The sequence below is a fragment of the Schistocerca gregaria genome, unplaced genomic scaffold (genome assembly GCF_023897955.1).
Source record: "Schistocerca gregaria isolate iqSchGreg1 unplaced genomic scaffold, iqSchGreg1.2 ptg000156l, whole genome shotgun sequence".
In the NCBI taxonomy this organism is placed as follows: domain Eukaryota; kingdom Metazoa; phylum Arthropoda; class Insecta; order Orthoptera; family Acrididae; genus Schistocerca; species Schistocerca gregaria.
Window position 1 is genome coordinate 4109328 of NW_026061720.1, and position 25200 is coordinate 4134527.

At 49.3% G+C, this 25200-nt stretch overlaps 16 non-coding genes across 16 annotated transcripts; all 16 read left to right on the forward strand.

The window, feature by feature from the left end:
• The first annotated feature begins 531 nt into the window (after window positions 1-531).
• Trnaa-agc (transfer RNA alanine (anticodon AGC)) lies at window positions 532-604 on the forward strand. Its single transcript has one exon. It is a non-coding gene; the product is annotated as a tRNA-Ala (tRNA).
• A 1495-nt stretch (window positions 605-2099) lies between these two features.
• Window positions 2100-2172, forward strand: Trnaa-agc (transfer RNA alanine (anticodon AGC)). The gene has a single exon. It is a non-coding gene; the product is annotated as a tRNA-Ala (tRNA).
• A 1493-nt stretch (window positions 2173-3665) lies between these two features.
• Trnaa-agc (transfer RNA alanine (anticodon AGC)) lies at window positions 3666-3738 on the forward strand. Its single transcript has one exon. It is a non-coding gene; the product is annotated as a tRNA-Ala (tRNA).
• A 1494-nt stretch (window positions 3739-5232) lies between these two features.
• Trnaa-agc (transfer RNA alanine (anticodon AGC)) lies at window positions 5233-5305 on the forward strand. Its single transcript has one exon. It is a non-coding gene; the product is annotated as a tRNA-Ala (tRNA).
• A 1513-nt stretch (window positions 5306-6818) lies between these two features.
• Window positions 6819-6892, forward strand: Trnaa-agc (transfer RNA alanine (anticodon AGC)). Its single transcript has one exon. It is a non-coding gene; the product is annotated as a tRNA-Ala (tRNA).
• Window positions 6893-8386: 1494 nt separating this feature from the next.
• Window positions 8387-8459, forward strand: Trnaa-agc (transfer RNA alanine (anticodon AGC)). The gene has a single exon. It is a non-coding gene; the product is annotated as a tRNA-Ala (tRNA).
• Window positions 8460-9974: 1515 nt separating this feature from the next.
• Window positions 9975-10048, forward strand: Trnaa-agc (transfer RNA alanine (anticodon AGC)). The gene has a single exon. It is a non-coding gene; the product is annotated as a tRNA-Ala (tRNA).
• A 1509-nt stretch (window positions 10049-11557) lies between these two features.
• On the forward strand, window positions 11558-11630 carry Trnaa-agc (transfer RNA alanine (anticodon AGC)). The gene has a single exon. It is a non-coding gene; the product is annotated as a tRNA-Ala (tRNA).
• A 1494-nt stretch (window positions 11631-13124) lies between these two features.
• Window positions 13125-13197, forward strand: Trnaa-agc (transfer RNA alanine (anticodon AGC)). The gene has a single exon. It is a non-coding gene; the product is annotated as a tRNA-Ala (tRNA).
• A 1491-nt stretch (window positions 13198-14688) lies between these two features.
• On the forward strand, window positions 14689-14761 carry Trnaa-agc (transfer RNA alanine (anticodon AGC)). Its single transcript has one exon. It is a non-coding gene; the product is annotated as a tRNA-Ala (tRNA).
• A 1494-nt stretch (window positions 14762-16255) lies between these two features.
• Window positions 16256-16328, forward strand: Trnaa-agc (transfer RNA alanine (anticodon AGC)). The gene has a single exon. It is a non-coding gene; the product is annotated as a tRNA-Ala (tRNA).
• Window positions 16329-17832: 1504 nt separating this feature from the next.
• Window positions 17833-17905, forward strand: Trnaa-agc (transfer RNA alanine (anticodon AGC)). The gene has a single exon. It is a non-coding gene; the product is annotated as a tRNA-Ala (tRNA).
• Window positions 17906-19397: 1492 nt separating this feature from the next.
• On the forward strand, window positions 19398-19470 carry Trnaa-agc (transfer RNA alanine (anticodon AGC)). Its single transcript has one exon. It is a non-coding gene; the product is annotated as a tRNA-Ala (tRNA).
• A 1492-nt stretch (window positions 19471-20962) lies between these two features.
• On the forward strand, window positions 20963-21035 carry Trnaa-agc (transfer RNA alanine (anticodon AGC)). Its single transcript has one exon. It is a non-coding gene; the product is annotated as a tRNA-Ala (tRNA).
• A 1495-nt stretch (window positions 21036-22530) lies between these two features.
• On the forward strand, window positions 22531-22603 carry Trnaa-agc (transfer RNA alanine (anticodon AGC)). Its single transcript has one exon. It is a non-coding gene; the product is annotated as a tRNA-Ala (tRNA).
• Window positions 22604-24118: 1515 nt separating this feature from the next.
• Trnaa-agc (transfer RNA alanine (anticodon AGC)) lies at window positions 24119-24192 on the forward strand. Its single transcript has one exon. It is a non-coding gene; the product is annotated as a tRNA-Ala (tRNA).
• The last annotated feature ends 1008 nt before the right edge of the window (window positions 24193-25200 follow it).

Sequence of the window (25200 nt, forward strand, 5' to 3'; positions counted from 1 at the left end):
GGAGAATTGCCAGACTTGGTCGTGTGTGTAGCTGTAGCTCAGTTGGCAGTTCGTTCGCTTAGCGTGTGAACGGTCTCGGGTTCAAGCCCCGGCTCCTCCATGTTTTGTGGTCAGTGCATGGTAAGTGTTGGTCGCGGCGAACATAAACGCACGCAAGAAGTTGCAAAACCAGCGTCACAGACTGATATGATGTATACTGTCATAAGGAGAGCAAGATGTAAGTGTGGGGATCGGCTGTTATCGTGGTGTCATCGAGTGCAGATCTGTCTTAGGTATCACGGCTTAACGTCATTGAAGTCTAGAGGTGGACAACACGTTCGTCTTACTCAGAGCGGTGTCTGAACTCTATTTTCGACGTTATGGGTGCCACTTTCATTGTGGACAACTACGATTCGATACAGAATGCACGAAACCTGAAAGACACCCTCACTGATACATAGAGAGTAGTGTTTGTCTGCCGAATAATGGGAGTGCAAGGGTCTGTGACGTTGATATGACTGTATGTAGCACTACTAGTTACCGGGGGGGGGGGGGGGCGTAGCTCAGATGGTAGAGCGTTCGCTTAGCGTGCGAGAGGTACTGGGATCGATACCCAGGGCCTCCAGAATTTTTATCACACCTACATGCGCACCTTGCCATGCAAGTGGAATAATTCCCAACCGGCAGAGATGTGTAGGCAGATACAAGCGAACGATTAGCATCCACAATTGGCGAGCGTGCTTTTATTCGTGCGCAGGAAGCACCCTCCTCCCACACCTACACTTAATTTAGAGACAGTACAAATGTTCCCGTAAGATTCTCAAGCCTACGTCGGAAAGATCTGCCTTGCGCCGATTTCACGTAAATCCCACTGCACGTTCCCATTCTTTGCGTGCAGTCGGCTGCTACTGGTGTTGCTGGTTGTGACTGCTGATAACAGATGCCGTAGCAATCAATTCATTGAGTGATTTGTATGTTTTGCGATAGTCTGTCTCTGACAAGGAAGCACAGGTGATATAGGTGCGAACACAGGAAGCTTGCAGCCCCTCGCTGCCTGCAGACACAGAGCAGCCACACTAGAAGAGCGGCCTAAGCCGTAGGCGAAATGTGCTCATTCGCTTTGGCGCGACGTCGAACTGTAAATAAGGCTGTCACTAGCGTGAGCGTCGTGTAAAGTCGGAAAAGTCATCTGCATGCGTGATTGGCAAGTTTGGGGAGCGTTTCGTAGTACGATCAGTGCAATGGAGACGCGGAAACTTGTTGTGTCCCAGTGTTTTGCAGTTGGACGACAAGAGTTTTACACACTGAGTTGGCATGAACAATGGAGAGCACAATGGGGCTCGAGATGTGCTTGTTACCTCAGGTGCTGTGTGATTGTCGACAAGGAGTGAAATGGACCAATTTGTGACCGCCCTTTCAATTTAAGACGTTCAAAACAGACGGAATTTGCATTCGTAATACCAGAGCATCGAAACTACTTGGAACTCTTGTGTATATGAACGTGTCCGCGCCTTTGTATTCTGGTACCTTCGCCGCTACAAACCAACCAACCATCGTGTCCGTGCACATCAGAGTCGCAAAGAATGGAGAATAGCCAGACTTGGTCGTGTGTGTAGCTGTAGCTCAGTTGGCAGTTCGTTCGCTTAGCGTGTGAACGGTCTCGGGTTCAAGCCCCGGCTCCTCCATGTTTTGTGGTCAGTGCATGGTAAGTGTTGGTCGCGGCGAACATAAACGCACGCAAGAAGTTGCAAAACCAGCGTCACAGACTGATATGATGTATACTGTCATAAGGAGAGCAAGATGTAAGTGTGGGGACCGGCTGTTATCGTGGTGTCATCGAGTGCAGATCTGTCTTAGGTATCACGGCTTAACGTCATTGAAGTCTAGAGGTGGACAACACGTTCGTCTTACTCAGAGCGGTGTCTGAACTCTAATTTCGACGTTATGGGTGCCACTTTCATTGTGGCCAACTACGATTCGATACAGAATGCACGAAACCTGAAAGACACCTTCACTGATACATAGAGAGTAGTGTTTGTCTGCCGAATAATGGGAGTGCAATGGTCTGTGACGTTGATATGACTGTATGTAGCACTACTAGTTACCGGGGGGGGGGGGGGGGGGGCGTAGCTCAGATGGTAGAGCGTTCGCTTAGCGTGCGAGAGGTACTGGGATCGATACCCAGGGCCTCCAGAATTTTTATCACACCTACATGCGCACCTTGCCATGCAAGTGGAATAATTCCCAACCGGCAGAGATGTGTAGGCAGATACAAGCGAACGATTAGCATCCACAATTGGCGAGCGTGCTTTTATTCGTGCGCAGGAAGCACCCTCCTCCCACACCTACACTTAATTTAGAGACAGTACAAATGTTCCCGTAAGATTCTCAAGCCTACGTCGGAAAGATCTGCCTTGCGCCGATTTCACGTAAATCCCACTGCACGTTCCCATTCTTTGCGTGCAGTCGGCTGCTACTGGTGTTGCTGGTTGTGACTGCTGATAACAGATGCCGTAGCAATCAATTCATTGAGTGATTTGTATGTTTTGCGATAGTCTGTCTCTGACAAGGAAGCACAGGTGATATAGGTGCGAACACAGGAAGCTTGCAGCCCCTCGCTGCCTGCAGACACAGAGCAGCCACACTAGAAGAGCGGCCTAAGCCGTAGGCGAAATGTGCTCATTCGCTTTGGCGCGACGTCGAACTGTAAATAAGGCTGTCACTAGCGTGAGCGTCGTGTAAAGTCGGAAAAGTCATCTGCATGCGTGATTGCCAAGTTTGGGGAGCGTTTCGTAGTACGATCAGTGCAATGGAGACGCGGAAACTTGTTGTGTCCCAGTGTTTTGCAGTTGGACGACAAGAGTTTTACACACTGAGTTGGCATGAACAATGGAGAGCACAATGGGGCTCGAGATGTGCTTGTTACCTCAGGTGCTGTGTGATTGTCGACAAGGAGTGAAATGGACCAATTTGTGACCGCCCTTTCAATTTAAGACGTTCAAAACAGACGGAATTTGCATTCGTAATACCAGAGCATCGAAACTACTTGGAACTCTTGTGTATATGAACGTGTCCGCGCCTTTGTATTCTGGTACCTTCGCCGCTACAAACCAACCAACCATCGTGTCCGTGCACATCAGAGTCGCAAAGAATGGAGAATAGCCAGACTTGGTCGTGTGTGTAGCTGTAGCTCAGTTGGCAGTTCGTTCGCTTAGCGTGTGAACGGTCTCGGGTTCAAGCCCCGGCTCCTCCATGTTTTGTGGTCAGTGCATGGTAAGTGTTGGTCGCGGCGAACATAAACGCACGCAAGAAGTTGCAAAACCAGCGTCACAGACTGATATGATGTATACTGTCATAAGGAGAGCAAGATGTAAGTGTGGGGACCGGCTGTTATCGTGGTGTCATCGAGTGCAGATCTGTCTTAGGTATCACGGCTTAACGTCATTGAAGTCTAGAGGTGGACAACACGTTCGTCTTACTCAGAGCGGTGTCTCAACTCTAATTTCGACGTTATGGGTGCCACTTTCATTGTGGCCAACTACGATTCGATACAGAATGCACGAAACCTGAAAGACACCTTCACTGATACATAGAGAGTAGTGTTTGTCTGCCGAATAATGGGAGTGCAATGGTCTGTGACGTTGATATGACTGTATGTAGCACTACTAGTTACCGGGAGGGGGGGGGGGGGCGTAGCTCAGATGGTAGAGCGTTCGCTTAGCGTGCGAGAGGTACTGGGATCGATACCCAGGGCCTCCAGAATTTTTATCACACCTACATGCGCACCTTGCCATGCAAGTGGAATAATTCCCAACCGGCAGAGATGTGTAGGCAGATACAAGCGAACGATTAGCATCCACAATTGGCGAGCGTGCTTTTATTCGTGCGCAGGAAGCACCCTCCACCCACACCTACACTTAATTTAGAGACAGTACAAATGTTCCCGTAAGATTCTCAAGCCTACGTCGGAAAGATCTGCCTTGCGCCGATTTCACGTAAATCCCACTGCACGTTCCCATTCTTTGCGTGCAGTCGGCTGCTACTGGTGTTGCTGGTTGTGACTGCTGATAACAGATGCCGTAGCAATCAATTCATTGAGTGATTTGTATGTTTTGCGATAGTCTGTCTCTGACAAGGAAGCACAGGTGATATAGGTGCGAACACAGGAAGCTTGCAGCCCCTCGCTGCCTGCAGACACAGAGCAGCCACACTAGAAGAGCGGCCTAAGCCGTAGGCGAAATGTGCTCATTCGCTTTGGCGCGACGTCGAACTGTAAATAAGGCTGTCACTAGCGTGAGCGTCGTGTAAAGTCGGAAAAGTCATCTGCATGCGTGATTGCCAAGTTTGGGGAGCGTTTCGTAGTACGATCAGTGCAATGGAGACGCGGAAACTTGTTGTGTCCCAGTGTTTTGCAGTTGGACGACAAGAGTTTTACACACTGAGTTGGCATGAACAATGGAGAGCACAATGGGGCTCGAGATGTGCTTGTTACCTCAGGTGCTGTGTGATTGTCGACAAGGAGTGAAATGGACCAATTTGTGACCGCCCTTTCAATTTAAGACGTTCAAAACAGACGGAATTTGCATTCGTAATACCAGAGCATCGAAACTACTTGGAACTCTTGTGTATATGAACGTGTCCGCGCCTTTGTATTCTGGTACCTTCGCCGCTACAAACCAACCAACCATCGTGTCCGTGCACATCAGAGTCGCAAAGAATGGAGAATAGCCAGACTTGGTCGTGTGTGTAGCTGTAGCTCAGTTGGCAGTTCGTTCGCTTAGCGTGTGAACGGTCTCGGGTTCAAGCCCCGGCTCCTCCATGTTTTGTGGTCAGTGCATGGTAAGTGTTGGTCGCGGCGAACATAAACGCACGCAAGAAGTTGCAAAACCAGCGTCACAGACTGATATGATGTATACTGTCATAAGGAGAGCAAGATGTAAGTGTGGGGACCGGCTGTTATCGTGCTGTCATCGAGTGCAGATCTGTCTTAGGTATCACGGCTTAACGTCATTGAAGTCTAGAGGTGGACAACACGTTCGTCTTACTCAGAGCGGTGTCTGAACTCTAATTTCGACGTTATGGGTGCCACTTTCATTGTGGCCAACTACGATTCGATACAGAATGCACGAAACCTGAAAGACACCTTCACTGATACATAGAGAGTAGTGTTTGTCTGCCGAATAATGGGAGTGCAAGGGTCTGTGACGTTGATATGACTGTATGTAGCACTACTAGTTAGCGGGGGGGGGGGGGGGGGGCGTAGCTCAGATGGTAGAGCGTTCGCTTAGCGTGCGAGAGGTACTGGGATCGATACCCAGGGCCTCCAGAATTTTTATCACACCTACATGCGCACCTTGCCATGCAAGTGGAATAATTCCCAACCGGCAGAGGTGTGTAGGCAGATACAAGCGAAGGATTAGCATCCACAATTGGCGAGCGTGCTTTTATTTGTGCGCCGGAAGCAACCTCCTCCCACACCTACACTTAATTTAGAAACAGTACAAATGTTCCCATAAGATTCTCAAGCCTACGTCGGAAAGATCTGCCTTGCGCCGATTTCACGTAAATCCCACTGCACGTTCCCATTCTTTGCGTGCAGTCGGCTGCTACTGGTGTTGCTGGTTGTGACTGCTGATAACAGATGCCGTAGCAATCAATTCATGGAGTGATTTGTATGTTTTGCGATAGTCTGTCTCTGACAAGGAAGCACAGGTGATATAGGTGCGAACACAGGAAGCTTGCAGCCCCTCGCTGCCTGCAGACACAGAGCTGCCACACTAGAAGAGCGGCCTAAGCCGTAGGCGAAATGTGCTCATTCGCTTTGGCGCGACGTCGAACTGTAAATAAGGCTGTCACTAGCGTGAGCGTCGTGTAAAGTCGGAAAAGTCATCTGCATGGGTGATTGCCAAGTTTGGGGAGCGTTTCGTAGTACGATCAGTGCAATGGAGACGCGGAAACTTGTTGTGTCCCAGTGTTTTGCAGTTGGACGACAAGAGTTTTACACAGTAGCAAAGAGCGAGGCACTGAGTTGGCATGAACAATGGAGAGCACAATGGGGCTCGAGATGTGCTTGTTACCTCAGGTGCTGTGTGATTGTCGACAAGGAGTGAAATGGACCAATTTGTGACCGCCCTTTCAATTTAAGACGTTCAAAACAGACGGAATTTGCATTCGTAATACCAGAGCATCGAAACTACTTGGAACTCTTGTGTATATGAACGTGTCCGCGCCTTTGTATTCTGGTACCTGCGCCGCTACAAACCAACCAATTATCGTGTCCGTGCACATCAGATTCGCAAAGAATGGAGAATAGCCAGGTTTGATCGTGTGTGTAGCTGTAGCTCAGTAGGCAGATCATTCGCTTAGCGTGTGAACGGTCTCGGGTTCAAGCCCCAGCTCCTCCATGTTTTGTGTTCAGTGCATGGTAAGTGTTGGTCGCGGCGAACATAAACGCACGCAAGAGGTTGCAAAACCAGCGTCACAGACTGATATGATGTATACTGTCATAAGGAGAGCAAGATGTAAGTGTGGGGACCGGCTGTTATCGTGGTGTCATCGAGTGCAGATCTGTCTTAGGTATCACGGCTTAACGTCATTGAAGTCTAGAGGTGGACAACACGTTCGTCTTACTCAGAGCGGTGTGTGAACTCTATTTTCGACGTTATGGGTGCCACTTTCATTGTGGCAAACTACGATTCGATACAGAATGCACGAAACCTGAAAGACACCCTCACTGATATATAGAGAGTAGCGTTTGTCTGCGGAATAATGGGAGTGCAAGGGTCTGTGACGTTGATATGACTGTATGTAGCACTACTAATTATCGGGGGGGGGGGGGGGGTGGGCGTAGCTCAGATGGTAGAGCTCTCGCTTAGCGTGCGAGAGGTACTGGGATCGATACCCAGCGCCTCCAGAATTTTTATCACACCTACATGCGCACCTTGCCATGCAAGTGGAATAATTCCCAACCGGCAGAGGTGTGTAGGCAGATACAAGCGAACGATTAGCATCCACAATTGGCGAGCGTGCTTTTATTCGTGCGCAGGAAGCACCCTCCTCCCACACCTACACTTAATTTAGAAACAGTACAAATGTTCCCATAAGATTCTCAAGCCTAAGTCGGAAAGATCTGCCTTGCGCCGATTTCACGTAAATCCCACTGCACGTTCCCATTCTTTGCGTGCAGTCGGCTGCTACTGGTGTTGCTGGTTGTGACTGCTGATAACAGATGCCGTAGCAATCAATTCATGGAGTGAGTTGTATGTTTTGCGATAGTCTGTCTCTGACAAGGAAGCACAGGTGATATAGGTGCGAACACAGGAAGCTTGCAGCCCCTCGCTGCCTGCAGACACAGAGCAGCCACACTAGAAGAGCGGCCTAAGCCGTAGGCGAAATGTGCTCATTCGCTTTGGCGCGACGTCGAACTGTAAATAAGGCTGTCACTAGCGTGAGCGTCGTGTAAAGTCGGAAAAGTCATCTGCATGCGTGATTGCCAAGTTTGGGGAGCGTTTCGTAGTACGATCAGTGCAATGGAGACGCGGAAACTTGTTGTGTCCCAGTGTTTTGCAGTTGGACGACAAGAGTTTTACACACTGAGTTGGCATGAACAATGGAGAGCACAATGGGGCTCGAGATGTGCTTGTTACCTCAGGTGCTGTGTGATTGTCGACAAGGAGTGAAATGGACCAATTTGTGACCGCCCTTTCAATTTAAGACGTTCAAAACAGACGGAATTTGCATTCGTAATACCAGAGCATCGAAACTACTTGGAACTCTTGTGTATATGAACGTGTCCGCGCCTTTGTATTCTGGTACCTTCGCCGCTACAAACCAACCAACCATCGTGTCCGTGCACATCAGAGTCGCAAAGAATGGAGAATAGCCAGACTTGGTCGTGTGTGTAGCTGTAGCTCAGTTGGCAGTTCGTTCGCTTAGCGTGTGAACGGTCTCGGGTTCAAGCCCCGGCTCCTCCATGTTTTGTGGTCAGTGCATGGTAAGTGTTGGTCGCGGCGAACATAAACGCACGCAAGAAGTTGCAAAACCAGCGTCACAGACTGATATGATGTATACTGTCATAAGGAGAGCAAGATGTAAGTGTGGGGACCGGCTGTTATCGTGCTGTCATCGAGTGCAGATCTGTCTTAGGTATCACGGCTTAACGTCATTGAAGTCTAGAGGTGGACAACACGTTCGTCTTACTCAGAGCGGTGTCTGAACTCTAATTTCGACGTTATGGGTGCCACTTTCATTGTGGCCAACTACGATTCGATACAGAATGCACGAAACCTGAAAGACACCTTCACTGATACATAGAGAGTAGTGTTTGTCTGCCGAATAATGGGAGTGCAAGGGTCTGTGACGTTGATATGACTGTATGTAGCACTACTAGTTAGCGGGGGGGGGGGGGGGGGGCGTAGCTCAGATGGTAGAGCGTTCGCTTAGCGTGCGAGAGGTACTGGGATCGATACCCAGGGCCTCCAGAATTTTTATCACACCTACATGCGCACCTTGCCATGCAAGTGGAATAATTCCCAACCGGCAGAGGTGTGTAGGCAGATACAAGCGAAGGATTAGCATCCACAATTGGCGAGCGTGCTTTTATTTGTGCGCCGGAAGCAACCTCCTCCCACACCTACACTTAATTTAGAAACAGTACAAATGTTCCCATAAGATTCTCAAGCCTACGTCGGAAAGATCTGCCTTGCGCCGATTTCACGTAAATCCCACTGCACGTTCCCATTCTTTGCGTGCAGTCGGCTGCTACTGGTGTTGCTGGTTGTGACTGCTGATAACAGATGCCGTAGCAATCAATTCATGGAGTGATTTGTATGTTTTGCGATAGTCTGTCTCTGACAAGGAAGCACAGGTGATATAGGTGCGAACACAGGAAGCTTGCAGCCCCTCGCTGCCTGCAGACACAGAGCTGCCACACTAGAAGAGCGGCCTAAGCCGTAGGCGAAATGTGCTCATTCGCTTTGGCGCGACGTCGAACTGTAAATAAGGCTGTCACTAGCGTGAGCGTCGTGTAAAGTCGGAAAAGTCATCTGCATGGGTGATTGCCAAGTTTGGGGAGCGTTTCGTAGTACGATCAGTGCAATGGAGACGCGGAAACTTGTTGTGTCCCAGTGTTTTGCAGTTGGACGACAAGAGTTTTACACAGTAGCAAAGAGCGAGGCACTGAGTTGGCATGAACAATGGAGAGCACAATGGGGCTCGAGATGTGCTTGTTACCTCAGGTGCTGTGTGATTGTCGACAAGGAGTGAAATGGACCAATTTGTGACCGCCCTTTCAATTTAAGACGTTCAAAACAGACGGAATTTGCATTCGTAATACCAGAGCATCGAAACTACTTGGAACTCTTGTGTATATGAACGTGTCCGCGCCTTTGTATTCTGGTACCTGCGCCGCTACAAACCAACCAATTATCGTGTCCGTGCACATCAGATTCGCAAAGAATGGAGAATAGCCAGGTTTGATCGTGTGTGTAGCTGTAGCTCAGTAGGCAGATCATTCGCTTAGCGTGTGAACGGTCTCGGGTTCAAGCCCCAGCTCCTCCATGTTTTGTGTTCAGTGCATGGTAAGTGTTGGTCGCGGCGAACATAAACGCACGCAAGAGGTTGCAAAACCAGCGTCACAGACTGATATGATGTATACTGTCATAAGGAGAGCAAGATGTAAGTGTGGGGACCGGCTGTTATCGTGGTGTCATCGAGTGCAGATCTGTCTTAGGTATCACGGCTTAACGTCATTGAAGTCTAGAGGTGGACAACACGTTCGTCTTACTCAGAGCGGTGTGTGAACTCTATTTTCGACGTTATGGGTGCCACTTTCATTGTGGCAAACTACGATTCGATACAGAATGCACGAAACCTGAAAGACACCCTCACTGATATATAGAGAGTAGCGTTTGTCTGCGGAATAATGGGAGTGCAAGGGTCTGTGACGTTGATATGACTGTATGTAGCACTACTAATTATCGGGGGGGGGGGGGGGGGGTGGGCGTAGCTCAGATGGTAGAGCTCTCGCTTAGCGTGCGAGAGGTACTGGGATCGATACCCAGCGCCTCCAGAATTTTTATCACACCTACATGCGCACCTTGCCATGCAAGTGGAATAATTCCCAACCGGCAGAGGTGTGTAGGCAGATACAAGCGAACGATTAGCATCCACAATTGGCGAGCGTGCTTTTATTCGTGCGCAGGAAGCACCCTCCTCCCACACCTACACTTAATTTAGAAACAGTACAAATGTTCCCATAAGATTCTCAAGCCTAAGTCGGAAAGATCTGCCTTGCGCCGATTTCACGTAAATCCCACTGCACGTTCCCATTCTTTGCGTGCAGTCGGCTGCTACTGGTGTTGCTGGTTGTGACTGCTGATAACAGATGCCGTAGCAATCAATTCATGGAGTGAGTTGTATGTTTTGCGATAGTCTGTCTCTGACAAGGAAGCACAGGTGATATAGGTGCGAACACAGGAAGCTTGCAGCCCCTCGCTGCCTGCAGACACAGAGCAGCCACACTAGAAGAGCGGCCTAAGCCGTAGGCGAAATGTGCTCATTCGCTTTGGCGCGACGTCGAACTGTAAATAAGGCTGTCACTAGCGTGAGCGTTGCGTGAGCGTCGTGTAAAGTCGGAAAAGTCATCTGCATGGGTGTTTGCCAAGTTTGGGGAGCGTTTCGTAGTACGATCAGTGCAATGGAGACGCGCAAACTTGTTGTGTCCCAGTGTTTTGCAGTTGGACGACAAGAGTTTTACACACTGAGTTGGCATGAACAATGGAGAGCACAATGGGGCTCGAGATGTGCTTGTTACCTCAGGTGCTGTGTGATTGTCGACAAGGAGTGAAATGGACCAATTTGTGACCGCCCTTTCAATTTAAGACGTTCAAAACAGACGGAATTTGCATTCGTAATACCAGAGCATCGAAACTACTTGGAACTCTTGTGTATATGAACGTGTCCGCGCCTTTGTATTCTGGTACCTTCGCCGCTACAAACCAACCAACCATCGTGTCCGTGCACATCAGAGTCGCAAAGAATGGAGAATAGCCAGACTTGGTCGTGTGTGTAGCTGTAGCTCAGTTGGCAGTTCGTTCGCTTAGCGTGTGAACGGTCTCGGGTTCAAGCCCCGGCTCCTCCATGTTTTGTGGTCAGTGCATGGTAAGTGTTGGTCGCGGCGAACATAAACGCACGCAAGAAGTTGCAAAACCAGCGTCACAGACTGATATGATGTATACTGTCATAAGGAGAGCAAGATGTAAGTGTGGGGATCGGCTGTTATCGTGGTGTCATCGAGTGCAGATCTGTCTTAGGTATCACGGCTTAACGTCATTGAAGTCTAGAGGTGGACAACACGTTCGTCTTACTCAGAGCGGTGTCTGAACTCTATTTTCGACGTTATGGGTGCCACTTTCATTGTGGACAACTACGATTCGATACAGAATGCACGAAACCTGAAAGACACCCTCACTGATACATAGAGAGTAGTGTTTGTCTGCCGAATAATGGGAGTGCAAGGGTCTGTGACGTTGATATGACTGTATGTAGCACTACTAGTTACCGGGGGGGGGGGGGGGGGGGGGGCGTAGCTCAGATGGTAGAGCGTTCGCTTAGCGTGCGAGAGGTACTGGGATCGATACCCAGGGCCTCCAGAATTTTTATCACACCTACATGCGCACCTTGCCATGCAAGTGGAATAATTCCCAACCGGCAGAGATGTGTAGGCAGATACAAGCGAACGATTAGCATCCACAATTGGCGAGCGTGCTTTTATTCGTGCGCAGGAAGCACCCTCCTCCCACACCTACACTTAATTTAGAGACAGTACAAATGTTCCCGTAAGATTCTCAAGCCTACGTCGGAAAGATCTGCCTTGCGCCGATTTCACGTAAATCCCACTGCACGTTCCCATTCTTTGCGTGCAGTCGGCTGCTACTGGTGTTGCTGGTTGTGACTGCTGATAACAGATGCCGTAGCAATCAATTCATTGAGTGATTTGTATGTTTTGCGATAGTCTGTCTCTGACAAGGAAGCACAGGTGATATAGGTGCGAACACAGGAAGCTTGCAGCCCCTCGCTGCCTGCAGACACAGAGCAGCCACACTAGAAGAGCGGCCTAAGCCGTAGGCGAAATGTGCTCATTCGCTTTGGCGCGACGTCGAACTGTAAATAAGGCTGTCACTAGCGTGAGCGTCGTGTAAAGTCGGAAAAGTCATCTGCATGCGTGATTGCCAAGTTTGGGGAGCGTTTCGTAGTACGATCAGTGCAATGGAGACGCGGAAACTTGTTGTGTCCCAGTGTTTTGCAGTTGGACGACAAGAGTTTTACACACTGAGTTGGCATGAACAATGGAGAGCACAATGGGGCTCGAGATGTGCTTGTTACCTCAGGTGCTGTGTGATTGTCGACAAGGAGTGAAATGGACCAATTTGTGACCGCCCTTTCAATTTAAGACGTTCAAAACAGACGGAATTTGCATTCGTAATACCAGAGCATCGAAACTACTTGGAACTCTTGTGTATATGAACGTGTCCGCGCCTTTGTATTCTGGTACCTTCGCCGCTACAAACCAACCAACCATCGTGTCCGTGCACATCAGAGTCGCAAAGAATGGAGAATAGCCAGACTTGGTCGTGTGTGTAGCTGTAGCTCAGTTGGCAGTTCGTTCGCTTAGCGTGTGAACGGTCTCGGGTTCAAGCCCCGGCTCCTCCATGTTTTGTGGTCAGTGCATGGTAAGTGTTGGTCGCGGCGAACATAAACGCACGCAAGAAGTTGCAAAACCAGCGTCACAGACTGATATGATGTATACTGTCATAAGGAGAGCAAGATGTAAGTGTGGGGACCGGCTGTTATCGTGGTGTCATCGAGTGCAGATCTGTCTTAGGTATCACGGCTTAACGTCATTGAAGTCTAGAGGTGGACAACACGTTCGTCTTACTCAGAGCGGTGTCTGAACTCTAATTTCGACGTTATGGGTGCCACTTTCATTGTGGCCAACTACGATTCGATACAGAATGCACGAAACCTGAAAGACACCTTCACTGATACATAGAGAGTAGTGTTTGTCTGCCGAATAATGGGAGTGCAATGGTCTGTGACGTTGATATGACTGTATGTAGCACTACTAGTTACCGGTGGGGGGGGGGGGGGGCGTAGCTCAGATGGTAGAGCGTTCGCTTAGCGTGCGAGAGGTACTGGGATCGATACCCAGGGCCTCCAGAATTTTTATCACACCTACATGCGCACCTTGCCATGCAAGTGGAATAATTCCCAACCGGCAGAGATGTGTAGGCAGATACAAGCGAACGATTAGCATCCACAATTGGCGAGCGTGCTTTTATTCGTGCGCAGGAAGCACCCTCCTCCCACACCTACACTTAATTTAGAGACAGTACAAATGTTCCCGTAAGATTCTCAAGCCTACGTCGGAAAGATCTGCCTTGCGCCGATTTCACGTAAATCCCACTGCACGTTCCCATTCTTTGCGTGCAGTCGGCTGCTACTGGTGTTGCTGGTTGTGACTGCTGATAACAGATGCCGTAGCAATCAATTCATTGAGTGATTTGTATGTTTTGCGATAGTCTGTCTCTGACAAGGAAGCACAGGTGATATAGGTGCGAACACAGGAAGCTTGCAGCCCCTCGCTGCCTGCAGACACAGAGCAGCCACACTAGAAGAGCGGCCTAAGCCGTAGGCGAAATGTGCTCATTCGCTTTGGCGCGACGTCGAACTGTAAATAAGGCTGTCACTAGCGTGAGCGTCGTGTAAAGTCGGAAAAGTCATCTGCATGCGTGATTGCCAAGTTTGGGGAGCGTTTCGTAGTACGATCAGTGCAATGGAGACGCGGAAACTTGTTGTGTCCCAGTGTTTTGCAGTTGGACGACAAGAGTTTTACACACTGAGTTGGCATGAACAATGGAGAGCACAATGGGGCTCGAGATGTGCTTGTTACCTCAGGTGCTGTGTGATTGTCGACAAGGAGTGAAATGGACCAATTTGTGACCGCCCTTTCAATTTAAGACGTTCAAAACAGACGGAATTTGCATTCGTAATACCAGAGCATCGAAACTACTTGGAACTCTTGTGTATATGAACGTGTCCGCGCCTTTGTATTCTGGTACCTTCGCCGCTACAAACCAACCAACCATCGTGTCCGTGCACATCAGAGTCGCAAAGAATGGAGAATAGCCAGACTTGGTCGTGTGTGTAGCTGTAGCTCAGTTGGCAGTTCGTTCGCTTAGCGTGTGAACGGTCTCGGGTTCAAGCCCCGGCTCCTCCATGTTTTGTGGTCAGTGCATGGTAAGTGTTGGTCGCGGCGAACATAAACGCACGCAAGAAGTTGCAAAACCAGCGTCACAGACTGATATGATGTATACTGTCATAAGGAGAGCAAGATGTAAGTGTGGGGACCGGCTGTTATCGTGGTGTCATCGAGTGCAGATCTGTCTTAGGTATCACGGCTTAACGTCATTGAAGTCTAGAGGTGGACAACACGTTCGTCTTACTCAGAGCGGTGTCTCAACTCTAATTTCGACGTTATGGGTGCCACTTTCATTGTGGCCAACTACGATTCGATACAGAATGCACGAAACCTGAAAGACACCTTCACTGATACATAGAGAGTAGTGTTTGTCTGCCGAATAATGGGAGTGCAATGGTCTGTGACGTTGATATGACTGTATGTAGCACTACTAGTTACCGGGGGGGGGGGGGGGCGTAGCTCAGATGGTAGAGCGTTCGCTTAGCGTGCGAGAGGTACTGGGATCGATACCCAGGGCCTCCAGAATTTTTATCACACCTACATGCGCACCTTGCCATGCAAGTGGAATAATTCCCAACCGGCAGAGATGTGTAGGCAGATACAAGCGAACGATTAGCATCCACAATTGGCGAGCGTGCTTTTATTCGTGCGCAGGAAGCACCCTCCTCCCACACCTACACTTAATTTAGAGACAGTACAAATGTTCCCGTAAGATTCTCAAGCCTACGTCGGAAAGATCTGCCTTGCGCCGATTTCACGTAAATCCCACTGCACGTTCCCATTCTTTGCGTGCAGTCGGCTGCTACTGGTGTTGCTGGTTGTGACTGCTGATAACAGATGCCGTAGCAATCAATTCATTGAGTGATTTGTATGTTTTGCGATAGTCTGTCTCTGACAAGGAAGCACAGGTGATATAGGTGCGAACACAGGAAGCTTGCAGCCCCTCGCTGCCTGCAGACACAGAGCAGCCACACTAGAAGAGCGGCCTAAGCCGTAGGCGAAATGTGCTCATTCGCTTTGGCGCGACGTCGAACTGTAAATAAGGCTGTCACTAGCGTGAGCGTCGTGTAAAGTCGGAAAAGTCATCTGCATGCGTGATTGCCAAGTTTGGGGAGCGTTTCGTAGTACGATCAGTGCAATGGAGACGCGGAAACTTGTTGTGTCCCAGTGTTTTGCAGTTGGACGACAAGAGTTTTACACACTGAGTTGGCATGAACAATGGAGAGCACAATGGGGCTCGAGATGTGCTTGTTACCTCAGGTGCTGTGTGATTGTCGACAAGGAGTGAAATGGACCAATTTGTGACCGCCCTTTCAATTTAAGACGTTCAAAACAGACGGAATTTGCATTCGTAATACCAGAGCATCGAAACTACTTGGAACTCTTGTGTATATGAACGTGTCCGCGCCTTTGTATTCTGGTACCTTCGCCGCTACAAACCAACCAACCATCGTGTCCGTGCACATCAGAGTCGCAAAGAATGGAGAATAGCCAGACTTGGTCGTGTGTGTAGCTGTAGCTTAGTTGGCAGTTCGTTCGCTTAGCGTGTGAACGGTCTCGGGTTCAAGCCCCGGCTCCTCCATGTTTTGTGGTCAGTGCATGGTAAGTGTTGGTCGCGGCGAACATAAACGCACGCAAGAAGTTGCAAAACCAGCGTCACAGACTGATATGATGTATACTGTCATAAGGAGAGCAAGATGTAAGTGTGGGGACCGGCTGTTATCGTGGTGTCATCGAGTGCAGATCTGTCTTAGGTATCACGGCTTAACGTCATTGAAGTCTAGAGGTGGACAACACGTTCGTCTTACTCAGAGCGGTGTCTCAACTCTAATTTCGACGTTATGGGTGCCACTTTCATTGTGGCCAACTACGATTCGATACAGAATGCACGAAACCTGAAAGACACCTTCACTGATACATAGAGAGTAGTGTTTGTCTGCCGAATAATGGGAGTGCAATGGTCTGTGACGTTGATATGACTGTATGTAGCACTACTAGTTACCGGGAGGGGGGGGGGGGGGCGTAGCTCAGATGGTAGAGCGTTCGCTTAGCGTGCGAGAGGTACTGGGATCGATACCCAGGGCCTCCAGAATTTTTATCACACCTACATGCGCACCTTGCCATGCAAGTGGAATAATTCCCAACCGGCAGAGATGTGTAGGCAGATACAAGCGAACGATTAGCATCCACAATTGGCGAGCGTGCTTTTATTCGTGCGCAGGAAGCACCCTCCTCCCACACCTACACTTAATTTAGAGACAGTACAAATGTTCCCGTAAGATTCTCAAGCCTACGTCGGAAAGATCTGCCTTGCGCCGATTTCACGTAAATCCCACTGCACGTTCCCATTCTTTGCGTGCAGTCGGCTGCTACTGGTGTTGCTGGTTGTGACTGCTGATAACAGATGCCGTAGCAATCAATTCATGGAGTGAGTTGTATGTTTTGCGATAGTCTGTCTCTGACAAGGAAGCACAGGTGATATAGGTGCGAACACAGGAAGCTTGCAGCCCCTCGCTGCCTGCAGACACAGAGCAGCCACACTAGAAGAGCGGCCTAAGCCGTAGGCGAAATGTGCTCATTCGCTTTGGCGCGACGTCGAACTGTAAATAAGGCTGTCACTAGCGTGAGCGTTGCGTGAGCGTCGTGTAAAGTCGGAAAAGTCATCTGCATGGGTGTTTGCCAAGTTTGGGGAGCGTTTCGTAGTACGATCAGTGCAATGGAGACGCGCAAACTTGTTGTGTCCCAGTGTTTTGCAGTTGGACGACAAGAGTTTTACACACTGAGTTGGCATGAACAATGGAGAGCACAATGGGGCTCGAGATGTGCTTGTTACCTCAGGTGCTGTGTGATTGTCGACAAGGAGTGAAATGGACCAATTTGTGACCGCCCTTTCAATTTAAGACGTTCAAAACAGACGGAATTTGCATTCGTAATACCAGAGCATCGAAACTACTTGGAACTCTTGTGTATATGAACGTGTCCGCGCCTTTGTATTCTGGTACCTTCGCCGCTACAAACCAACCAACCATCGTGTCCGTGCACATCAGAGTCGCAAAGAATGGAGAATAGCCAGACTTGGTCGTGTGTGTAGCTGTAGCTCAGTTGGCAGTTCGTTCGCTTAGCGTGTGAACGGTCTCGGGTTCAAGCCCCGGCTCCTCCATGTTTTGTGGTCAGTGCATGGTAAGTGTTGGTCGCGGCGAACATAAACGCACGCAAGAAGTTGCAAAACCAGCGTCACAGACTGATATGATGTATACTGTCATAAGGAGAGCAAGATGTAAGTGTGGGGACCGGCTGTTATCGTGGTGTCATCGAGTGCAGATCTGTCTTAGGTATCACGGCTTAACGTCATTGAAGTCTAGAGGTGGACAACACGTTCGTCTTACTCAGAGCGGTGTCTGAACTCTAATTTCGACGTTATGGGTGCCACTTTCATTGTGGCCAACTACGATTCGATACAGAATGCACGAAACCTGAAAGACACCTTCACTGATACATAGAGAGTAGTGTTTGTCTGCCGAATAATGGGAGTGCAATGGTCTGTGACGTTGATATGACTGTATGTAGCACTACTAGTTACCGGTGGGGGGGGGGGGGGCGTAGCTCAGATGGTAGAGCGTTCGCTTAGCGTGCGAGAGGTACTGGGATCGATACCCAGGGCCTCCAGAATTTTTATCACACCTACATGCGCACCTTGCCATGCAAGTGGAATAATTCCCAACCGGCAGAGATGTGTAGGCAGATACAAGCGAACGATTAGCATCCACAATTGGCGAGCGTGCTTTTATTCGTGCGCAGGAAGCACCCTCCTCCCACACCTACACTTAATTTAGAGACAGTACAAATGTTCCCGTAAGATTCTCAAGCCTACGTCGGAAAGATCTGCCTTGCGCCGATTTCACGTAAATCCCACTGCACGTTCCCATTCTTTGCGTGCAGTCGGCTGCTACTGGTGTTGCTGGTTGTGACTGCTGATAACAGATGCCGTAGCAATCAATTCATTGAGTGATTTGTATGTTTTGCGATAGTCTGTCTCTGACAAGGAAGCACAGGTGATATAGGTGCGAACACAGGAAGCTTGCAGCCCCTCGCTGCCTGCAGACACAGAGCAGCCACACTAGAAGAGCGGCCTAAGCCGTAGGCGAAATGTGCTCATTCGCTTTGGCGCGACGTCGAACTGTAAATAAGGCTGTCACTAGCGTGAGCGTCGTGTAAAGTCGGAAAAGTCATCTGCATGCGTGATTGCCAAGTTTGGGGAGCGTTTCGTAGTACGATCAGTGCAATGGAGACGCGGAAACTTGTTGTGTCCCAGTGTTTTGCAGTTGGACGACAAGAGTTTTACACACTGAGTTGGCATGAACAATGGAGAGCACAATGGGGCTCGAGATGTGCTTGTTACCTCAGGTGCTGTGTGATTGTCGACAAGGAGTGAAATGGACCAATTTGTGACCGCCCTTTCAATTTAAGACGTTCAAAACAGACGGAATTTGCATTCGTAATACCAGAGCATCGAAACTACTTGGAACTCTTGTGTATATGAACGTGTCCGCGCCTTTGTATTCTGGTACCTTCGCCGCTACAAACCAACCAACCATCGTGTCCGTGCACATCAGAGTCGCAAAGAATGGAGAATAGCCAGACTTGGTCGTGTGTGTAGCTGTAGCTCAGTTGGCAGTTCGTTCGCTTAGCGTGTGAACGGTCTCGGGTTCAAGCCCCGGCTCCTCCATGTTTTGTGGTCAGTGCATGGTAAGTGTTGGTCGCGGCGAACATAAACGCACGCAAGAAGTTGCAAAACCAGCGTCACAGACTGATATGATGTATACTGTCATAAGGAGAGCAAGATGTAAGTGTGGGGACCGGCTGTTATCGTGGTGTCATCGAGTGCAGATCTGTCTTAGGTATCACGGCTTAACGTCATTGAAGTCTAGAGGTGGACAACACGTTCGTCTTACTCAGAGCGGTGTCTCAACTCTAATTTCGACGTTATGGGTGCCACTTTCATTGTGGCCAACTACGATTCGATACAGAATGCACGAAACCTGAAAGACACCTTCACTGATACATAGAGAGTAGTGTTTGTCTGCCGAATAATGGGAGTGCAATGGTCTGTGACGTTGATATGACTGTATGTAGCACTACTAGTTACCGGGGGGGGGGGGGGGGCGTAGCTCAGATGGTAGAGCGTTCGCTTAGCGTGCGAGAGGTACTGGGATCGATACCCAGGGCCTCCAGAATTTTTATCACACCTACATGCGCACCTTGCCATGCAAGTGGAATAATTCCCAACCGGCAGAGATGTGTAGGCAGATACAAGCGAACGATTAGCATCCACAATTGGCGAGCGTGCTTTTATTCGTGCGCAGGAAGCACCCTCCTCCCACACCTACACTTAATTTAGAGACAGTACAAATGTTCCCGTAAGATTCTCAAGCCTACGTCGGAAAGATCTGCCTTGCGCCGATTTCACGTAAATCCCACTGCACGTTCCCATTCTTTGCGTGCAGTCGGCTGCTACTGGTGTTGCTGGTTGTGACTGCTGATAACAGATGCCGTAGCAATCAATTCATTGAGTGATTTGTATGTTTTGCGATAGTCTGTCTCTGACAAGGAAGCACAGGTGATATAGGTGCGAACACAGGAAGCTTGCAGCCCCTCGCTGCCTGCAGACACAGAGCAGCCACACTAGAAGAGCGGCCTAAGCCGTAGGCGAAATGTGCTCATTCGCTTTGGCGCGACGTCGAACTGTAAATAAGGCTGTCACTAGCGTGAGCGTCGTGTAAAGTCGGAAAAGTCATCTGCATGCGTGATTGCCAAGTTTGGGGAGCGTTTCGTAGTACGATCAGTGCAATGGAGACGCGGAAACTTGTTGTGTCCCAGTGTTTTGCAGTTGGACGACAAGAGTTTTACACACTGAGTTGGCATGAACAATGGAGAGCACAATGGGGCTCGAGATGTGCTTGTTACCTCAGGTGCTGTGTGATTGTCGACAAGGAGTGAAATGGACCAATTTGTGACCGCCCTTTCAATTTAAGACGTTCAAAACAGACGGAATTTGCATTCGTAATACCAGAGCATCGAAACTACTTGGAACTCTTGTGTATATGAACGTGTCCGCGCCTTTGTATTCTGGTACCTTCGCCGCTACAAACCAACCAACCATCGTGTCCGTGCACATCAGAGTCGCAAAGAATGGAGAATAGCCAGACTTGGTCGTGTGTGTAGCTGTAGCTTAGTTGGCAGTTCGTTCGCTTAGCGTGTGAACGGTCTCGGGTTCAAGCCCCGGCTCCTCCATGTTTTGTGGTCAGTGCATGGTAAGTGTTGGTCGCGGCGAACATAAACGCACGCAAGAAGTTGCAAAACCAGCGTCACAGACTGATATGATGTATACTGTCATAAGGAGAGCAAGATGTAAGTGTGGGGACCGGCTGTTATCGTGGTGTCATCGAGTGCAGATCTGTCTTAGGTATCACGGCTTAACGTCATTGAAGTCTAGAGGTGGACAACACGTTCGTCTTACTCAGAGCGGTGTCTCAACTCTAATTTCGACGTTATGGGTGCCACTTTCATTGTGGCCAACTACGATTCGATACAGAATGCACGAAACCTGAAAGACACCTTCACTGATACATAGAGAGTAGTGTTTGTCTGCCGAATAATGGGAGTGCAATGGTCTGTGACGTTGATATGACTGTATGTAGCACTACTAGTTACCGGGAGGGGGGGGGGGGCGTAGCTCAGATGGTAGAGCGTTCGCTTAGCGTGCGAGAGGTACTGGGATCGATACCCAGGGCCTCCAGAATTTTTATCACACCTACATGCGCACCTTGCCATGCAAGTGGAATAATTCCCAACCGGCAGAGATGTGTAGGCAGATACAAGCGAACGATTAGCATCCACAATTGGCGAGCGTGCTTTTATTCGTGCGCAGGAAGCACCCTCCTCCCACACCTACACTTAATTTAGAGACAGTACAAATGTTCCCGTAAGATTCTCAAGCCTACGTCGGAAAGATCTGCCTTGCGCCGATTTCACGTAAATCCCACTGCACGTTCCCATTCTTTGCGTGCAGTCGGCTGCTACTGGTGTTGCTGGTTGTGACTGCTGATAACAGATGCCGTAGCAATCAATTCATTGAGTGATTTGTATGTTTTGCGATAGTCTGTCTCTGACAAGGAAGCACAGGTGATATAGGTGCGAACACAGGAAGCTTGCAGCCCCTCGCTGCCTGCAGACACAGAGCAGCCACACTAGAAGAGCGGCCTAAGCCGTAGGCGAAATGTGCTCATTCGCTTTGGCGCGACGTCGAACTGTAAATAAGGCTGTCACTAGCGTGAGCGTCGTGTAAAGTCGGAAAAGTCATCTGCATGCGTGATTGCCAAGTTTGGGGAGCGTTTCGTAGTACGATCAGTGCAATGGAGACGCGGAAACTTGTTGTGTCCCAGTGTTTTGCAGTTGGACGACAAGAGTTTTACACACTGAGTTGGCATGAACAATGGAGAGCACAATGGGGCTCGAGATGTGCTTGTTACCTCAGGTGCTGTGTGATTGTCGACAAGGAGTGAAATGGACCAATTTGTGACCGCCCTTTCAATTTAAGACGTTCAAAACAGACGGAATTTGCATTCGTAATACCAGAGCATCGAAACTACTTGGAACTCTTGTGTATATGAACGTGTCCGCGCCTTTGTATTCTGGTACCTTCGCCGCTACAAACCAACCAACCATCGTGTCCGTGCACATCAGAGTCGCAAAGAATGGAGAATAGCCAGACTTGGTCGTGTGTGTAGCTGTAGCTCAGTTGGCAGTTCGTTCGCTTAGCGTGTGAACGGTCTCGGGTTCAAGCCCCGGCTCCTCCATGTTTTGTGGTCAGTGCATGGTAAGTGTTGGTCGCGGCGAACATAAACGCACGCAAGAAGTTGCAAAACCAGCGTCACAGACTGATATGATGTATACTGTCATAAGGAGAGCAAGATGTAAGTGTGGGGACCGGCTGTTATCGTGCTGTCATCGAGTGCAGATCTGTCTTAGGTATCACGGCTTAACGTCATTGAAGTCTAGAGGTGGACAACACGTTCGTCTTACTCAGAGCGGTGTCTGAACTCTAATTTCGACGTTATGGGTGCCACTTTCATTGTGGCCAACTACGATTCGATACAGAATGCACGAAACCTGAAAGACACCGTCACTGATACATAGAGAGTAGTGTTTGTCTGCCGAATAATGGGAGTGCAAGGGTCTGTGACGTTGATATGACTGTATGTAGCACTACTAGTTAGCGGGGGGGGGGGGGGGGGGGCGTAGCTCAGATGGTAGAGCGTTCGCTTAGCGTGCGAGAGGTACTGGGATCGATACCCAGGGCCTCCAGAATTTTTATCACACCTACATGCGCACCTTGCCATGCAAGTGGAATAATTCCCAACCGGCAGAGATGTGTAGGCAGATACAAGCGAACGATTAGCATCCACAATTGGCGAGCGTGCTTTTATTCGTGCGCAGGAAGCACCCTCCTCCCACACCTACACTTAATTTAGAGACAGTACAAATGTTCCCGTAAGATTCTCAAGCCTACGTCGGAAAGATCTGCCTTGCGCCGATTTCACGTAAATCCCACTGCACGTTCCCATTCTTTGCGTGCAGTCGGCTGCTACTGGTGTTGCTGGTTGTGACTGCTGATAACAGATGCCGTAGCAATCAATTCATTGAGTGATTTGTATGTTTTGCGATAGTCTGTCTCTGACAAGGAAGCACAGGTGATATAGGTGCGAACACAGGAAGCTTGCAGCCCCTCGCTGCCTGCAGACACAGAGCAGCCACACTAGAAGAGCGGCCTAAGCCGTAGGCGAAATGTGCTCATTCGCTTTGGCGCGACGTCGAACTGTAAATAAGGCTGTCACTAGCGTGAGCGTCGTGTAAAGTCGGAAAAGTCATCTGCATGGGTGATTGCCAAGTTTGGGGAGCGTTTCGTAGTACGATCAGTGCAATGGAGACGCGGAAACTTGTTGTGTCCCAGTGTTTTGCAGTTGGACGACAAGAGTTTTACACAGTAGCAAAGAGCGAGGCACTGAGTTGGCATGAACAATGGAGAGCACAATGGGGCTCGAGATGTGCTTGTTACCTCAGGTGCTGTGTGATTGTCGACAAGGAGTGAAATGGACCAATTTGTGACCGCCCTTTCAATTTAAGACGTTCAAAACAGACGGAATTTGCATTCGTAATACCAGAGCATCGAAACTACTTGGAACTCTTGTGTATATGAACGTGTCCGCGCCTTTGTATTCTGGTACCTGCGCCGCTACAAACCAACCAATTATCATGTCCGTGCACACCAGATTCCAAAGAATGGAGAATAGCCAGGTTTGATCGTGTGTGTAGCTGTAGCTCAGTAGGCAGATCGTTCGCTTAGCGTGTGAACGGTCTCGGGTTCAAGCCCCGGCTCCTCCATGTTTTGTGTTCAGTGCATGGTAAGTGTTGGTCGCGGCGAACATAAACGCACGCAAGAGGTTGCAAAACCAGCGTCACAGACTGATATGATGTATACTGTCATAAGGAGAGCAAGATGTAAGTGTGGGGACCGGCTGTTATCGTGGTGTCATCGAGTGCAGATCTGTCTTAGGTATCACGGCTTAACGTCATTGAAGTCTAGAGGTGGACAACACGTTCGTCTTACTCAGAGCGGTGTGTGAACTCTATTTTCGACGTTATGGGTGCCACTTTCATTGTGGCAAACTACGATTCGATACAGAATGCACGAAACCTGAAAGACACCCTCACTGATATATAGAGAGTAGCGTTTGTCTGCGGAATAATGGGAGTGCAAGGGTCTGTGACGTTGATATGACTGTATGTAGCACTACTAATTATCGGGGGAGGGGGGGGGGGGGTGGGCGTAGCTCAGATGGTAGAGCTCTCGCTTAGCGTGCGAGAGGTACTGGGATCGATACCCAGCGCCTCCAGAATTTTTATCACACCTACATGCGCACCTTGCCATGCAAGTGGAATAATTCCCAACCGGCAGAGGTGTGTAGGCAGATACAAGCGAACGATTAGCATCCACAATTGGCGAGCGTGCTTTTATTCGTGCGCAGGAAGCACCCTCCTCCCACACCTACACTTAATTTAGAAACAGTACAAATGTTCCCATAAGATTCTCAAGCCTAAGTCGGAAAGATCTGCCTTGCGCCGATTTCACGTAAATCCCACTGCACGTTCCCATTCTTTGCGTGCAGTCGGCTGCTACTGGTGTTGCTGGTTGTGACTGCTGATAACAGATGCCGTAGCAATCAATTCATGGAGTGAGTTGTATGTTTTGCGATAGTCTGTCTCTGACAAGGAAGCACAGGTGATATAGGTGCGAACACAGGAAGCTTGCAGCCCCTCGCTGCCTGCAGACACAGAGCAGCCACACTAGAAGAGCGGCCTAAGCCGTAGGCGAAATGTGCTCATTCGCTTTGGCGCGACGTCGAACTGTAAATAAGGCTGTCACTAGCGTGAGCGTCGTGTAAAGTCGGAAAAGTCATCTGCATGGGTGTTTGCCAAGTTTGGGGAGCGTTTCGTAGTACGATCAGTGCAATGGAGACGCGGAAACTTGTTGTGTCCCAGTGTTTTGCAGTTGGACGACAAGAGTTTTACACACTGAGTTGGCATGAACAATGGAGAGCACAATGGGGCTCGAGATGTGCTTGTTACCTCAGGTGCTGTGTGATTGTCGACAAGGAGTGAAATGGACCAATTTGTGACCGCCCTTTCAATTTAAGACGTTCAAAACAGACGGAATTTGCATTCGTAATACCAGAGCATCGAAACTACTTGGAACTCTTGTGTATATGAACGTGTCCGCGCCTTTGTATTCTGGTACCTTCGCCGCTACAAACCAACCAACCATCGTGTCCGTGCACATCAGAGTCGCAAAGAATGGAGAATAGCCAGGCTTGCTCGTGTGTGTAGCTGTAGCTCAGTTGGCA